The following is a 16,560-nucleotide window of genomic DNA, read 5'->3' as shown; positions in this document are numbered from 1 at the left end:
ACGTAATTTAAGCATATTGGCTACGTCCCTGTAATTTTCATGCTCACCTCCATCGGGTTCTGAGGGATCAACTTGTCAGTTGCTGGAGATTTATACACTCTGATTTGCCCAATATGCCAAACACTTACTTATCTATAATCTGTATAACATCCATGCCCTCACTTCTCCCTTGCCTCACGTCTACAAATATTGTGTCCTTTTCCTGACTGGAAAATTCCAATTGAGAATTCCTCTATCCTCCACACATACATTACCATCCAGACAATCAGTTTTGTCCACTGCAATCCTATTGCCTTCCTGGTTTCTTTCTCCAGTTTCATCTTGCATTTCCGTGACTCCATAAGTACCTCATATAATTCCGTTCTGCGTACTTCTATTATGCACCCCGTTTTTTTTTTTTGCCTCAATATCTCCTGAAAACCAAGGTTCTCAAAAACAGGTATATTTAACCCTTTATTCTGATAGGCATATAAATGCCGTGAAGTCTTTAAATTTTATATTTCAATGTCTCCACATACAAGTACACATTTGCCAGAATACAACCTGTCCCTATCCACACAATTCAGATACTTTATGATACCATCAAAATTGATCTTTCTCCAATTTAGAATCTCAACCCATGGACCAGAGCTAGCGTTGTCCATACTTCCTTTGAATCTGATGACATTGTGATCACCAGCTACAAATAGTTTCCCTACACAGACTTCTGTTACATGTGACCTGTCTCATTCCCTACTCGGACAGTAAGTATCACATGCTCTCTCTTTGGATCTTCAACTTACCCATTAAGGAAACTTTCCTGAAGACATTTGTCAAATACATCAGTGCCTCTACTCAATTTACAGTATGAGCGAGCCAGACTATATGTGGAAGCTTAAAATCAAACTACAACAAATTATGTTTCTTGCAATATTCTGTGACGTCTACTAATTTGTTCCCCTAAATCCCGCGCTCCCAGTAACCTGAGATTACACTTGTAGTGCGGACGGTGCTGCCGCAGCCTGGGGGATATCAGGTCTTGGACTCAGACAATAGAAGTTCCCACCTTTCATACCTGTCATGATTATTTCCCCCCAGAGCAGTGAAAGTAAAATTGCTGTTTGGTGGTCTTTTTTTTCTCAAATGTATTTGCATTTAACTTAAGATGTTAACAAACTACCCAGAGCTTAATGTTGTGATAGAAGGAAGGGACCAGCACTGCAACTTCTGAGAGTAACTGAGACGTGAACAAGGATGAACTCATCGAACCACATCCCATATCACACCTTCCCTCCTGGAAATTCCTCGACCACCGGCCGCTGGCCAGTGCTCCAGTGCGACAATTCCCATACTGAGAGGAATGGCGGCGGATATCAGGTGTGGGGTTTGATAATGGCCTCTTTCCCTTTTGTGTCCACGGACTGGAAGTATCTAACTAAGCGGACGATCCTACCGCCTTTCCTAATGCCCGAGGAAGCCCGGCGTCAATGAGAATGAGAGATAAACCCAGCTTGGTGGCCTCCTCCTGTGAACGAAGCATGCGCCTGGCATACAGGGGAGTTTGCACCCAGGCACGGACTGAGTCATTCTGCTCCCTCGCATATAGAGAGGGACTGAATGATTGCAGTCCTGCCTCCCGGCAGGGGCAGTGGTTGGGAATGATAATGTAACAGGAGGAGCGGGGATAAGGCATTATTGAGGAAGAGGTAGATACAGATAGACTTACAGATGGTGAAACAGCTCATTGAGCCAAGACACACATTACCCATTCTACAGGTGCCAAGTAACACGGTGTCTAATCCCGCATTACTCTAGTATTAAAGCCCATGTCAGGACACTCCGAAACCTGCGCACAGCATCCCAGCCAGTCCTGTTTCACAATTGTACTGTCGTCTCAGATCTAGCTCATGCCGTGACGGGTCTGCAGATCGCTGGAAGCCCGCTGACTCAGCCACACTCGGAGGAGCCTGATCCAGCAGCATAGAGCATTCACAGTATTTCACAGGGAGAAGCAAACGCAAGCAAACATTTCCCCTGTAGGTTAATAACATACACATTAAGAAGCAATGTGCCAGACTCAATAGGTTGTGAAAGCTTTGGCAATTGCTCATCTGCCAATATGAAATGCACACCTTCAAATGCAACTTACGTTTGTCCAATTGAGAGATCTTAGCTTGGGTTCTCTGACACTGTTCCCGTAACAACAACAAAATCCCGGAGGAAATTAGCAGGTCAGGCAACATCTGCGGAGAAATACAAACAGTCGATGTTTTGGGTCGAGAAATTCCTTTCCATAGATGGTGTCTGAACTTCTGGATTATTCCAGCAAATAGCATGTGTTACTCTGGATTTCCAGGCTCTCTTGTGTTTACAATCAATAGTCTGATTTTCAAATCACACCCATTCTGCAGTACTGCTACATCTGTATCAAGATTGAAGAATATTCGGATTCCTTACTAAACATCTGCGCTGCCTCCTGCCCTTGGAGCTTCCGTTCCTTCACAGCATCATGCAATTTGTAATAATGAGCACCCAGTCCCGGTCATCTGCAAGCCGGATTCAAACATGACGCTTTCTCAATAGTAAAGAAAACTATTGAGGCTCCAGATGGATACCCGCGAGCCTCGGTCTGACCTCCTTAAATTGATTTACAATCACTCTGTGGTCAGAGCTTTTCTTGTAAACATAGCAGGAGTAAATTGGCCACTAGCCCACCGAGCTTGCAGTGAAATCATGGCCTTCATTCCGCAATGCCACACGCTGCTTTCTGTAACCGGGCACCTCCTACCGTTTGATATGTATCGAGTCTTTGAACAGAAGCAAAGTCTTTGCTTCTACAGGACTTTGAGGAGATCAGCTCAGAAACACCCACAATGAGCACAATCTCAAAGGGAAAACAACATTCATTAATTTGATACGGCAAGTTCTGGTAAAAGGGAACTCATTTTTCCTGAACAGCTCTTCACACGCTTGCTTTGCATTTGTAACACCCGGTTAGAGAACTGTTCCTAATCTCAACCATCTCTTACAGACTCTCTGGTGTTCATTCTTTTCGTAGCATGATTTCCCTGCTAACATTGATTTACAATCGCGCCCACTTTGCATTATTTCTGCTGTATATCAAAATTGAAAACACTCGGAACGCTCACTTAACGTCGACGTCGCATCTTTGATTTGAGCTGCTGGTCTTTCACAGCATTCGAGTGACCTGTAATAATGAGCACCCAGCCCCGGGGATCTTACAGCCGTATCTCCATAATCACTATCAGGCCAGTCTCAAATATAATGCTTTCGGAATAGTTAAAAGAGATCTATCGAGGCCTCTATATTGAAGAACATAGATAAAGTTTTGCATAACATATAGCTGACACTAAAAAGAGCAAAACAAAGTAGGGTTTTGATTTTGAGAAACACAGAGGGCGTTAACTGGGAAGTGCAGAAAACATTGTGTGAATGGGGAGAGGGCAGGGAGAACAGAACCAGATAATAATAGTTCTCGTGGCGAAAAGGGTGCCTTAGTAGGCTATATAAACGTAAGGTATATAAATGCTCCAAATCTATACCGGTACTGCTCCCCAACTTTTCCTTCACTACATTGACGACTACATTGGTGCTGCTTCCTGCACCAATGCTGAGCTCATCAATTTCATTGACATTGCCTCTAACGTTCACCCAGTCCTCAAATTCATTTGGTCCATTTTGGACACTTCTCTCCCCTTTCTCAATCTCTCGGTCTCCATCTCTGGAGATAGAGTGCCTACTGACATCTTCTGTAAACCCACTGACTCTCATAACTACCTTGATTATACCTCTTCCTACCCTGCCAAATGTAAAAATGCTATTCCCTGTTCCCAGTTCCTCTGTCACCGCCGCATCTGCTCCGAGGATGAGGCTTTCCATTCCAGGACATCTCAAACGTCCTCTTTCTTTAAGTATCATGCCATCATCAATGATGCCCTCACCCACATCTCCTCCATTTCCCGCACTTCAGCACTCACCCCATTCTCCTGTCACCGCAACAGGGACCGTGTTCCCCTTGTCCTCACCTACCAACCCACCAGCCTCTGGATCCAGCATATTATCCTCCACAACTTCCGCCACCTTCAGCAGGACCCAACCACTAAGGATATCTTTCCCTCTCTACCCCCCTCTGCTTTTCGCAGGGATCGTTCCCTCTGCGACTGCCTGGTCCACACATCCCTCCCCACAGATCTCCCAACGGGCACTTTTCCCTGCAAGCGTAAGTGCTACACCTGTCCTGACACTTCCTCTCTTACCACCATTCAGGGCCCCAAACAGTCCTTCCAGGTGAGGCAACACTTCAGTTTTGACTCTGTTGGGGTCATCTATTGCATCCGGTGCTTGCAGTGCGGCTCCTGTACATCGGCGAGACCCAACGCAGATTGGGGGACCGCTTCATCAAGCACCTTTGCTCTGTCCGCCACAACAGACAGAATCTCCCGGTTGCTACCCACTTCAACTCTGCTTCACACTATCATTCAGAAATGTCCCCCTCTACTGCTATGATGAGGCCAAACTCAGGTTGGAGGAGCAACACCTCATATATTGTCTGGGTAGTCTCCAGCCCCTTGGCATGAACATTGAATTCTCCAGCTTCCAGTAATTCCCTCCCTCTCCCTTCTCCATTCCAGTTTCATTCTGCCTCCTCTTCCAGCTTCCTATCACCTCTCTTATTATTTTGCTTTCTTCTATCACACAGTGCTTTCCCCTTAGATTCCTTCTTCACCTTTCCTGCCTATCCCCCTGCTGCTTCCCCTACCCCACCCCTTGAACTTTCCTCTTATTGGTTATTTCACCTGGCACCTACCAGCCTTCTCCTTCCCACCCTCTCCCCCTATCATCTTTATAGGGCCCCTGCCCCCTCCCTCTTCAGTCCTTATGAAGGGTCTCAGCCAGAAACGTAGACTGCTCATTTCCACGGATGTTGCCCTACCCGCTGAGTTCCTCCAGCTTGTTGTACGTGCTGTTTGACCACAGCATCTGCAGTGTACTTTTTGTTTATGATAACAACCTTGTTGCATTGGCACCTTTCCAAACACTACCAAGTTGCCTGCTCCTTATTAACCTAGTGGCTTTGGGGGAGTCGGATATAATACTCCCGGAATGATAGCCCCCTTCCTGTTTCCGACTTTCACCCACTCGGAGACTGTCGATGGTCCCTCCATGATGTCCTCTGTCACTGTGATATTATCCCTGATTAGCAATTTTAATTGTCCCCCTTTCACCTCCCTCCATATGTATTCTGAAACAACTAAAACCTGGAGCATCAAACAACAAACCTGCCCTTGTAAGTCAAGTCTGTGTAATGGTGATAACATGTACCATCCATGTACTGAACCATGTTCTATGTTACTCTTATTCTTAAAACATATTGTATTAAATTAAACACATTTCCAACTGACTACATGACGCCCTGTCCACAACCAATCCTTCCACAGTCTCTCTGAACATCACATCTACCTTTATATCAACTCTTCTATCATCTGACCAAACACTCTGGTTCCCACCCCGCAATGACTGAGAGTAAACAGACTCTGGCAGCTCCAGCAGTCCTGGCTGCAAGAACATCTGTTCATCTCAAGTACAGATATAACCCATGCCTTTGGTACAGGGTCAAATGGGAACATAACTTCATTGCAAAACCTATTTCTGCTTATTCACAGATTCGTAGGTTCTGACAACTTTATCGTAGAAAAGTACTTGATGACGACAGGCTACGTAAATGTAAATTATTGTTTGGCATTTGCTAGTTCAGACTGAATGAAATGTGGTGCCGGAACATTTGGCTTCAAGAGGGTTTGCTCTTGGCAGAGGCTTGCACCACGATACACGATACCTTCATTGCAGCTTGCAATGGCCAAAGGAATCAATGACATGTTGCTGTAGTTCATGGTAATTCCACATTTCTGCAATCACTGCAGCAGGAAACAGTTGTGGCGACTTATAAAGGGAAGAAATTCTCATCGCGTTTTGAGATTATTATGACCTAACACAGACAAGCAAGGAAACATCAGGAGTGGCACGTTTGAATTGAATTGTTTGTACATGTTAATACGAGGAAAGTGCGTAGCTTGACAGAGCTGATGCTGACAGATCTGGAATGATTGCAACTGGCATAACTGGCACTTCTAGGTTTATTCAGTTTCACTCCAGCTTTTTCCTATTTTCCTGGGTACAGGTATGTAATGTCTAAAGGACTAGTGTTTGAGTAAATGAGACTCACCAAACTTCCTCCTGACTGAATCAATGGAAACTCTGAGTCAGAAGGGTTCTCTTCAGTTGATGCTCTCAGTCCTCGGGCTGGTTCACTTGTTGTTCCCTTGACTTCAGTTGTGATTCACTTCCAGTTGTGGGCTTTTCTTCCAATAAATCTCTAAACACAGTTCTAACTTTAACCAGAGAGATAATGAAGGATAGATAGATAGATACTTTATTCATCCCCATGGAGAAATTCAACATTTTTTTCCAATGTCCCATACACTTGTTGTAGCAAAACTAATTACATACAATACTTAACTCAGTAAAAATATGATATGCATCTAAATCACTCTCTCAAAAAGCATTAATAATAGCTTTTAAAAAGTTCTTAAGTAGTTTACTTAAATATATTGAGTCCTAACCCCGGCACTTTAACATATCTTACTCCTGGCGGTTGAATTGTAAAGCCGAATGGCATTGGGGAGTATTGATCTCTTCATCCTGTCTGAGGAGCACTGCATCGATAGCAACCTGTCGCTGAAACTGTTTCTCTGTCTCTGGATGGTGCTATGTAGAGGATGTTCAGGGTTTTCCATAATTGACCGTAGCCTACTCAGCGCCCTTCGCTCTGCTACCGATGTTATACTCTCCAGTACATTGCCCACGACAGAGCCCGCCTTCCTTACCAACTTATTAAGACATGAGAACAAAGATTTAAACTCATTGACATTTAAATCTATAATGATCCAAGAGAAGTAATCTGTAACTGCCCCTTACACTTTACAAAACCTGACATGGGATACAAAAGAACACACACAAAATGCTGGAGGAACTCATCAGGTCAGGCAGCATCTGTATGTCAACTCGACTCTCTTCCATAGATGCTGCCTGGGTTTCTCAGTTACTCCAGCATTTTGTGTGTGTTTCTTGGATTTCCAGCATCTGACGATTTTATCTTGTTTGTGATGGGATACACATACCGGGGCTCAGTCATGGTATAAGATACAAATCATAATATATAGGAGTAGAATTCGGTGAATCGGTCATTTTAGTCTGCTCCATAATCAATCATGGAAGATCTTTTTCTAACATGGTATTCCTGCTTCCGTGCTATAACACTCAACCTATTTAGCAATCCAGAACATGAATATACCCAACGATAGCCTCCACCACCCTCTGTGGCTTCAAATTCTATAGATCAATGAACATTACATAAAGTAATTACTCTCATCTCAGTTTTAAAGTGATGCTTCTTTATTCTGAGGCAGCACTCTCAGATCCCAGACTCTCCGTCTAATCCAGACACCCTCTCCATTCCCAAAGTATCCAGGCTTCTTGTTATTCGGTTGGTGTAAATAATCACTCCCACCCCCAACCACCATCCCTCTGAACTCCACTGAACACAGGCCCAGGGCCATCAAATGCTCCACATGCATAAAGCTCATCATTCCTCAGCTTATTTTGTGAACCTTGTCATCAACAATTGTAGCAAACACATGTCAAGGTTTAAAAGGACAACTGGTACCAGGATAATTTACAGGGAAAAGCTCTAATTTCTTTACTGCTCTTCTATCACAAAACAAGCGCTAGTGCACTGCTCTATTCACAGGAGATTTAACATGTTCCAGGGTGAATGTAATCAAGAGAAACTGGAATCACTGCAAATGCTCAGCAGATAAGGAACTGCCGTGGGGAGAGGAAAAAAGTTAATGATACGGTTTCCTAACCTTACATCAGAATGGATTCAAATATTATCCAGATTTTACTGGAGATCTTAAGTTGTTTTCCTTGGAGCGGTGGGGACTGAGGGAAGATTTAATAGAGGTTTATAAGGTTATGAAAGACATAGATAGAGTAGACAGGGTGTATCTTTTCACTGGTTAGAAATGTCCAATACCAGAGGACATGCAATGAAGGAGTGAGGGAATAGTTGCAAAGGAAATGTGAGGGTAAATTGTTTTACTCAGGGAGGGAGTGGTGAATGCCTGCAGTGAGCTGTCTGTTATGGTGGTGGAAGACAATACATTGGAGTCTTTGAAGACTCGTTTAGATAGGCACAAGGGTGTGAGGAATATTGAGAGGATATGGACACTGTGTAAGAAGGACGGATTAGTTTTTTGTTGGGGGGGGGTGTTTGATTTACTTTTCAGCTGGTTTGGCACACCATTGTGGCCGAAGGGCCTGTTCCTGTGATGTACTGTTCCATGTTCAGTTCTATCTTCAGCATCTAGAGTTTCTGTTTCACTCCCACTGGCAGATAGACAGGTGACAGTGAGGGGGAATTTCCAAATGTGAATTGAATTCTGAAACCCCGGTCTATTTCTACTGGCGCAAACACAAAATAGAATATTTAATCACAGCCTCACCCTGTGAGGGATGGAATGGGAAGTCATTCTCTGCTTTGCTTCCAAAAAAACTTCAGAACCAAACACCTGAGCACAGAACAGCAATAGTAACTGATAACCTCATAAACCCAGGTAACTTTATCACTGCATTCATTTTTATCTGGTTAGAAAAAATGAGTGGTGTCCCAGGATCCAACCTCACAAGGTCACAGCCCACACCGAGAGTCTTGCACATCTTTCCCACATTTCACACAGGCTGGTGTAACAGAGATTCCATCTGATAGTTTTCAACCAGATTTCCCAGTTCCACACAACTTTGCTTCCCAAGAGACTGAACTCCTTCCAAGGCGATGTACTAAAAAGCTGCAGAAGAAATGAACACTCAACAGATGAAGATCACCTGTGGAAAGATGATTTTTCAGCTCCAACACCCTGTGTCAAAATGGCTTTCAACATTTTCTGAGTTGATTTCAGGTCTGCAGCATCTTGAGTCTTTCTTTAATTTCCAGCTGCTCACAGACAGGCGACAGTGAGTGGGAATTTCCAAACACAGTGAGGGTACTGACCCCAAGGTAGATAACCAACGATGCAAACACTGAACAGCTCATTCCAGAAACTCCCTGCCTCTGTGTATTGAGATTACCTCTCAGGTCTCTCCGATCTCGCCGCTCTATTGTATCTGTGCTTTTCGGTTTGCACTCCCCAACCCTGGGAAACGCACACTGGTGGATGTGGCCAGGCATCAAGGATTTACAGACTACGTAAGGCTTGACTGTACCAATGACACTCCCCTCCCTGGCACTCCAAACAATGCTTCGAAGCATGCAACACAAGCCAGCCAGGAAAGCTACTTTCCTCAGAGCTGAGCATCCATTGTCTGTAACAGCAAAGTTAATGAGGACTCTGGCCAGAAGGCATCCAGGCTGAGCTCGCAGAAAGAGTGTACATATGCACGTTGTTGTCTTCACAGCCATTGTCAACACTTCACTCATCCAGGCTGCTGTTCCCACGTGCTTTGAATCATCCACCATCATCCCTGTACCACAGAACTCTACACATTCAGAACAAAGCACCTACTGCCCAGTGGAGCTGTTGCCAATTAGCATTAAGTGCTTTGAACGGCTGATAATGGCACAGATCAAAAATTCCAATCCTGGTTCACTGGGCACTCACCAGTATGCTTACCGACTGAATTGCTAAGTGGCAGATGACGTTGCATCTGTCACTCCCCTTGGCCTGACATGCCTAACAAAGAGACAATTAGGTCAAAATGTTGTTTCTGGATTTCGTTTCAGCATTCAACACTGTTGTCCCACAAACCTTGAACACATTCCCACTGTTATGGTCCGTCCAGAGCCCGCATTCCAGTTCTTGATCCGGTTCGCAGACTCCGGATCTTGTAACCATCCCTCGTTTCACCCTTGAGCCCAATTAGTCACACCTTTGGATCATCTTGGCTTGTTTGGGCTCAAGGAGGTGCACCTGATGCCCATCGGCTGGCGGTATATTTAAGGGGCTCTGGGACTGAGTAGAGTTGGGGGGTTGTCCTGTTCATCCTGGCTTGGAGTATGCACCATTATAGACGAGTTCTGCGAGTTTGGAAGTCACCCTGGACCAAGCTCCCTTCCTATCCCTTGCCTCCGTCGGGTAAGCCAGGCCGGACTGCCATTGTTCGGTGGAGGGCTCTGCCCCTTCCTATCCCTCACCTCTGATGGGTTGTGCCCCGCGACCTACCCAGGTGCCCCGTGACTTCCTCAGGCCCCCGTGTTTCTGCCTGGGAGGTCTGGGCCCTGCCCAGGAGTTATGTGGCCTGCCCAGATTACTGCCCCTTCCTATCCCTCGCCTTTGATGGGTTGTGCCCCTTGACCTGCCCAGGAGCTATGCGGCCCACCCAGAGAACTCCAAGATCCTGCCTGAACCCCAGAATCACTTTGAACACCACATCCCTCATGCACGCCACAGTCTCCACATCTTGTCTATCGTTTAGTTGTTCCCGTCCTGTCCCGAGTACTTCAGTGTCTGCATCCTGCATTTGGGTCCAGTCTCATGTCTCCTTATGACATCCACGCCTCTGTCTAAACACACCACTATGCAACTGGGTGGTGGACTTTCTAACCAACTGACGACAGACTGTCAGGGTGCACAACTGGTCCTCCCTTCCCATCATCGTCAACCTGTGATACCCTCAGACTTGTCCTGAGACCACTGCTCGACACTCTGCTCACACACAGTTGCAAATCCAAACACCCGAACAAGGCCTACCTGTCATCAAGCACGTATCCACATAAAGCTGCTAGAAGAGTACCATAAAGAGTACCATCAAGGGTCCCACACACCCTGGTCAGGGACTGTTCGTCCCACTCACATCAGCCCATCAGGGAAGAGGCTACATAACATCCACCCCAGGATAATCAGCCTCAAAACAGTTATTTCCCTAAACAATAAACCTGATCAACACCTTCACTCTCACCAAACCACCCCTCCATACCCTCACCACTAATTTAACATTCCCTATCAATCAACATATGTCCAGACACTCCTGTGCCTAACATCACTTTATGGGCAGACAATCAATATCAGTCTCCATATGCCCAGACACTGCTGTGCCTAACATCAACTTTATGGATATACAATCAATGATTTTTTAAAGCAATCGTACTGTATGTATTGTGTTTTTTTATTATTATGCTCTCTATCATTTTGGTTTTTTTTTTCCTGTCCTGCTTCAGACCCAGAGTAACAATTATTTTGTTCTCCTATACACCTGTGTACTGGAATGATATTAAACAATCTTGAATCTTGAACCCTGGGGAAAATACCATGACCAACCACATTATCTAACCTCCCTCTTGACTTTATAAACTCCTACAATGTCACCTCCATTCTCCTCTGGAATGAAGATCCAGCTTGGCCAACCTCTCTCTATAACTGGGCCCTCTAGTCCAGGCAGCATCTTCAGCAATCTCTTCTGCACCGTCTCTCGATTGATAATATCTTTCCTACAATAGCGTGAACACAACTATACATAATACTCTGTGCAGCCATACCAACTATTTACATGACTACAATATATTGCCCACAATCCAAAATGTGAAGGCCAGAATGATTAAAGACTTCATTTCCAGCCTCTATACCTGCATGTCCACTTTCAGTCCACGGTACACTTGTACTCCCAGGTCACTCCGTTCCACAGCACTCCATGCCCTCCCATTCACTATACCAGTCCCACCCTGGTCTGACTGTCCAAAATGCACCATCTTCTACTTGCCCACATGGAAGACCATTTATCATTCCTCAGCCCATCTCCATAACAGACCCATGGTCCCTTTGAAATTCAAAGTAACCTGTCGCAATATAAAACAGACTCCCGAATATCGTGTCAAACTTGCTAACCATGCTACGTACATTCATATCCAAACTAATGGCATGAATAATGAATTACAAAGGTCTCAACGTGACACACACATTTCGATCATCACAGGGCTCCACTCGCTAGATCCAACTTCAACCATCACCCTCTGCTTCCTGTCATCGAGCCCGGTCTGAATCTACCTCTTCAGTTCCCCATGAATCCCATGTCACCTAATCTTACAGATCAGCTGCCATATGGAATCTTGTTACAGACTTTACTAAAGTTCAGATGAACAACATCACTGCCCAACTTCACCTATCCCCATAGTTACCTCTTCAAACTTTTCCAGAATACTTGAGAGGTATGATGTCCCTCTGGGTGGTGTAGTTGGTGATTTCCCCATAACCAACGTCTAACCACCCGAGACTTCAGCTTCACTGCAGACTCAGGAAGTTCTGATCCCAGCTGCAGAATTACCAACCAGTATACTGCAAGTTCCATATCCTCAGAATCACCAGACCAGTATTATAACCCACATACAGACTCCTCTTGGACGTTTTGGAGTTTGTAGAGTTATCTATCTGGACTGAAGCGTGTACACTGTCAGTTCTATATTCTCAGAGACTCCATCCCAATATTATAACCCACACACAGACTCTTCTAGGACACTTTGGAATCAGCGATTTGCCGTGGTGTTCCTGCCATTTCCTATTCACAAACTAAGGAGGAACCAGAAACTAATGACCCTCTGCCGGGGCCGGTGCTCAGGCTGGTTCACCGATCTGCAGATTGTGAGAGGATGCGGATACACTTCAGCTTGTCTCCAGCAGCTAAACCGAGCACGTTTGATCACTATATCATTGCTGTGAGGGATCTCACCCTGCACAATTGGCTGCCATGTTTCCCACAGTGTAACAGGAACAAAGTGCTTTTAAAGAAAAATCACAAAATAGAAAACACTGGGAACTCAGCACATCAGGCTACATCTGTGAAAGGAGAAATGGTGGAAGACCCAATTTCAGAAATGGGACTGTCCAAGATCCTGCCCGATCAGCTGAGCAATTCCAGTATTTTCTCCTTACTTTACATTTCCTGCAAAATTAGTTTTTTTTTCTTCTACTTGAATGCACAGATATTAACTGGTTGCAAAACGTTTGGGGCACCCCAAGCTGTTCAACAGATTTGTGTTAATGCCACCCCACTCCACCAATTTGTCAGTTTTCAGTTCCTTCTGACCCTGGTGTAACACATCCCATACAGTAAGTACTCACAGCATTCTTTCCTCCCACTATCATTCTGTTCCATTTGCTCCCGAGGCCACTGTCTCTACCCTGGGAGACGGAGAACACAGAGCGATAAAATGTGCAACTCTTCTTACAGCTTTGGCTGGCTGTTACCCTGGAAATGGAGGAAGTGACTCACCAAAAATAAATGGAAAAGGAAACACTGGAGCTCATAGCATAATATACTGAGATTATTATGACAAAGATTAACACTGCAATATTTTGTAACAGTGGAACTAAAATTGACATGGCGGTGTTTACCCTGCCACGTGCTGTACCAATGTAACCGCAATTAACCAAAAAAATACACAATTCCTGGAAAACAGTGAGGTAAAACGTGAATGACAATAGGCAGTAGGTGCAGGAGTAGGCCATTCGGCCGTTCTAGCCAGCACCACCATTGACTGTGATCATGGCTGATCATACACAATCAGTACCCCGTTCGTGCCCTCTCCCCATATCCGTTAACCCCGCTATCTTCTACTTCGCAATGAAGACAAAGATTAGAGGAAAGATTGCTGATAGATATCATTGAGCTGATGGGATACAGTCTGGAGAAGACTGAACAGGATGGGCAGGGAATGAGCAGATAGAATCAGGTGGCAGAAGGGATCAAGAACAATCCCTGATGGTCCTCCAGCAAAACACAGGTACTGAATTAATAGTACACACTACTGTAGAAATGATTCTAAAATGACAACACTAGATCAAATAAGAACTTTGGCATCTACCCTTGCCCCTCACCAAATTTCATCAACACACCATAAAACGTATCCCATCCGGTTACTTCACACCTTCGTACAGCTGCTCTATTCTGTTGGCTTCCAGAAACAGCAGAGAACTGAACACAGCTGAACACATCATGGACTCGCTCTATACTTCCCGCAGCCTCAGTAAATCAGGCAACATAGTCATCAGGAATTAAGTCTCACTGAGTTCTCTCAGGTCCTGTTGAATTTATTGCCAAGTGCACAAGTACGGGAAGGTACAGGTACGGAGAAACACTGACTTGTGGCAGCATCACAGGCAAGTACATTCAGATAACACACCGAACACAAATTATATAAAATCTCTGTCAATAACAATATGGAAATATGTTTACGTCATCCTGCTAACAGGACCAGAACAACAGGGGCTGAGCGGCGGCTCATCTCAGACGGTTCGGTGTGAAGGTCTCACAACCCGGACCGACCCCGGCAGATTCTATGAAGGAAGCGAGGAGAGGCCGCCAGTTCGGGAAAGTTCATCCCCTCCCCTTTCAGGATTCACCGATCACCTTGTATTTCTCTCTCCCTCCCCACCCCCACCTTTTATTCTCCAGTTCTCTTGTTTGAATTCGGGACCTCCCCGCTCCGGACCTGTTTCAATACTCACCGAAAGGAAATTGTTGGTGTCGCCCCGCAGAGAATAATCCGTCCCCGGCTCCCCGCCCCTGCGGGCGAGGGCGAGGGCGAGGGCGAGGACCCCCTCCCGAACCCGATGCCACCGCCGACCCCCTGCAACAAAGAACGAAAAACAACACCGCCCTTCCCGTACTGAGCATGCGCGATGTCGCCAGCCCGTCACAAGGTAAGTGGGCGGGGCCTCGGAACGAAGCTGTAGTTCCACAAACCTGCCTGTGCAGGTAGACCCATTGTCTCAGCTCGCTTTTGCCCCACCGAACTCATTTCTGCATACCATGACGCTGTCTTATCCCTCCTTGTTCACCCTTCCCACCTATGTTCGTGACACTTCTCACGCTTTTAATTTTTTCAAAGATTTTAAGTTCCCTCGTCCCCGCCGCCTTATTTTCTCCATGGACGGGACGTCCCTATATACCTCCATCCCCCACCAGGAAGGTCTGGTCCATTTCCGACTCCTCCCTCCCCTGTCTTAAACTTTCTGTCTCCATCTTTGGAGACGGCCTATCTACTGATATCTACCATAAGCCTACAGACTCTCACAACTACCTGGACTATTCCTCTTCCCACCCTGTCTCTTGCATAAATGCTATCCCCTTCTCACAATTCCACCGTCTCCGTCGCATCTGCTCTCAGGATGAGGCTTTTCATTCCAGGACGAAGGAGATGTCTTCCTTTTTTAAACAAACGGGCTTCCCTTCGTCCACCATCACCTCTGCTCTCAAACGCATCTCTCCCATTTCCAACTCCCATGCCCTCACCCCATCCGCCCGCCACCCCACTCGGGATAGGGTTCCCCTTGTCCTCACCTACCACCCCACTAGCCTCCAGGTCCAACGTATAATCCTCCATAACTTCCGCCACCTCCAACGGGATCCCACTACCAAGCACATCTTTTCCTCACCCCCCCCCCCTTTGGCTTTCCACAGGGATCGCTCCCTACGCGACTCCCTTGTCCATTCATTCCCCCCCCCCCCCATCCCTTCCCACCCCCCCCCCATCCCTTCCCACCGATCTCCGTCCTGGCACTTAGCCTTGCAAGCGGAACAACTTGGAAAGATCCAAGATGGCGGCGCGACGCAGCTTGCAGCGGCCACTCCGGAGCTGATTATCTGTTATTTGTAAAGTGGGGTGCCGTGCGCAATGATAATCGATTGAAAATGGACGTGGAAGCACGGAGGAACATCTGGAAATCTCCAGGAAGACCTTCTTCGTTGCTGCTGCTGCTGTGAGGTCCGGGACTCTGCTGGGAAGAACAGGCCCCCAGTCCTCGGGGTCGCGTTGCCGATGGCAGTTGGCGGGGACGTCTTAATACGCTCGGCAGAGGATGGTGCTCGGAGAAGCTGTGCCGGAGGGAATGGTCAGAGGCTCGACGTACTCAGGTCGCATTCGGTGTGTGCTGCGTCTGCGAGGCTGGTTTCGACGGAGCTTCCATTGTGTGCTGCGTCTGTGAGGCTGAGTTGGGCGGCGCCTTGGAAGTCCATAGCGGGGGTGTTCCCTTCTGCCGAAGGCGTGGGATGGCGAGTCTGTCGGGACCTTGGGGACTCGTGGAAACTGTGGTAATTTCTTTTGAACTTACAGTCCTTTAACATCTTGGACTATTTTTACTGTGCCCATAGTCTGTTTTTTTTTTATCAATTATGCTATTGTTTGCACTGTTGTAACTATATGTTATAACTATGTGGTTTTGTGCAGGTCTTGTAGCTTTAGATTTTCTCTTGTTTTTGTCTGGTGGATTTGGAGCTCCTTTTTGGGGAACGCGCTAAGACGGTAGTGCGATATTAATACGCAGCAGCCTCTCCGGACTCTGGACTCGGGATTGCCAAACGTTACGTGGATTTTCTGGTGTAGTCTGTTTTGTCATGTGCTTTTGTGATATTCTGGGGGAAAGTTGTCTCATTTTTTAACTGCATTGCATTTGTGGTTTCTAAATGACAATAAACTGAATCTGAAGTGCTATACCTGTCCTTAAACTTCCTCCC

General features: G+C 46.0%; 1 protein-coding gene across 11 annotated transcripts in view; it reads right to left on the bottom strand.

The window, feature by feature from the left end:
• Nucleotides 1–14,636, bottom strand: part of LOC140720838 (NACHT, LRR and PYD domains-containing protein 3-like) — a 59,293-nt gene extending 44,657 nt beyond the window's left edge. For 6 of the 11 annotated variants that reach the window (XR_012097266.1, XM_073035683.1, XM_073035685.1 and 3 more), the window contains exons 1-4: nt 14,553–14,636; nt 13,167–13,293; nt 6,224–6,389; nt 2,129–2,222 (exon numbers count right to left, since the gene is read on the bottom strand). The gene's annotated coding sequence lies outside the window, so the exon portion shown is untranslated. The remainder of the gene's footprint in view (nt 1–2,128; nt 2,223–6,223; nt 6,390–13,166; nt 13,294–14,552) is intronic. The other 5 variants (XM_073035680.1, XM_073035681.1, XM_073035682.1 and 2 more) reach the window with 5 other exon arrangements.
• Nucleotides 14,637–16,560: the final 1,924 nt, after the last annotated feature.

The sequence above is a fragment of the Hemitrygon akajei genome, unplaced genomic scaffold (assembly GCF_048418815.1).
Source record: "Hemitrygon akajei unplaced genomic scaffold, sHemAka1.3 Scf000047, whole genome shotgun sequence".
Taxonomy (NCBI): Eukaryota; Metazoa; Chordata; class Chondrichthyes; order Myliobatiformes; family Dasyatidae; genus Hemitrygon; species Hemitrygon akajei.
The sequence above is the reverse complement of the archived record's forward strand: the minus strand, read 5'-3'. Positions and strand labels throughout refer to the sequence as shown.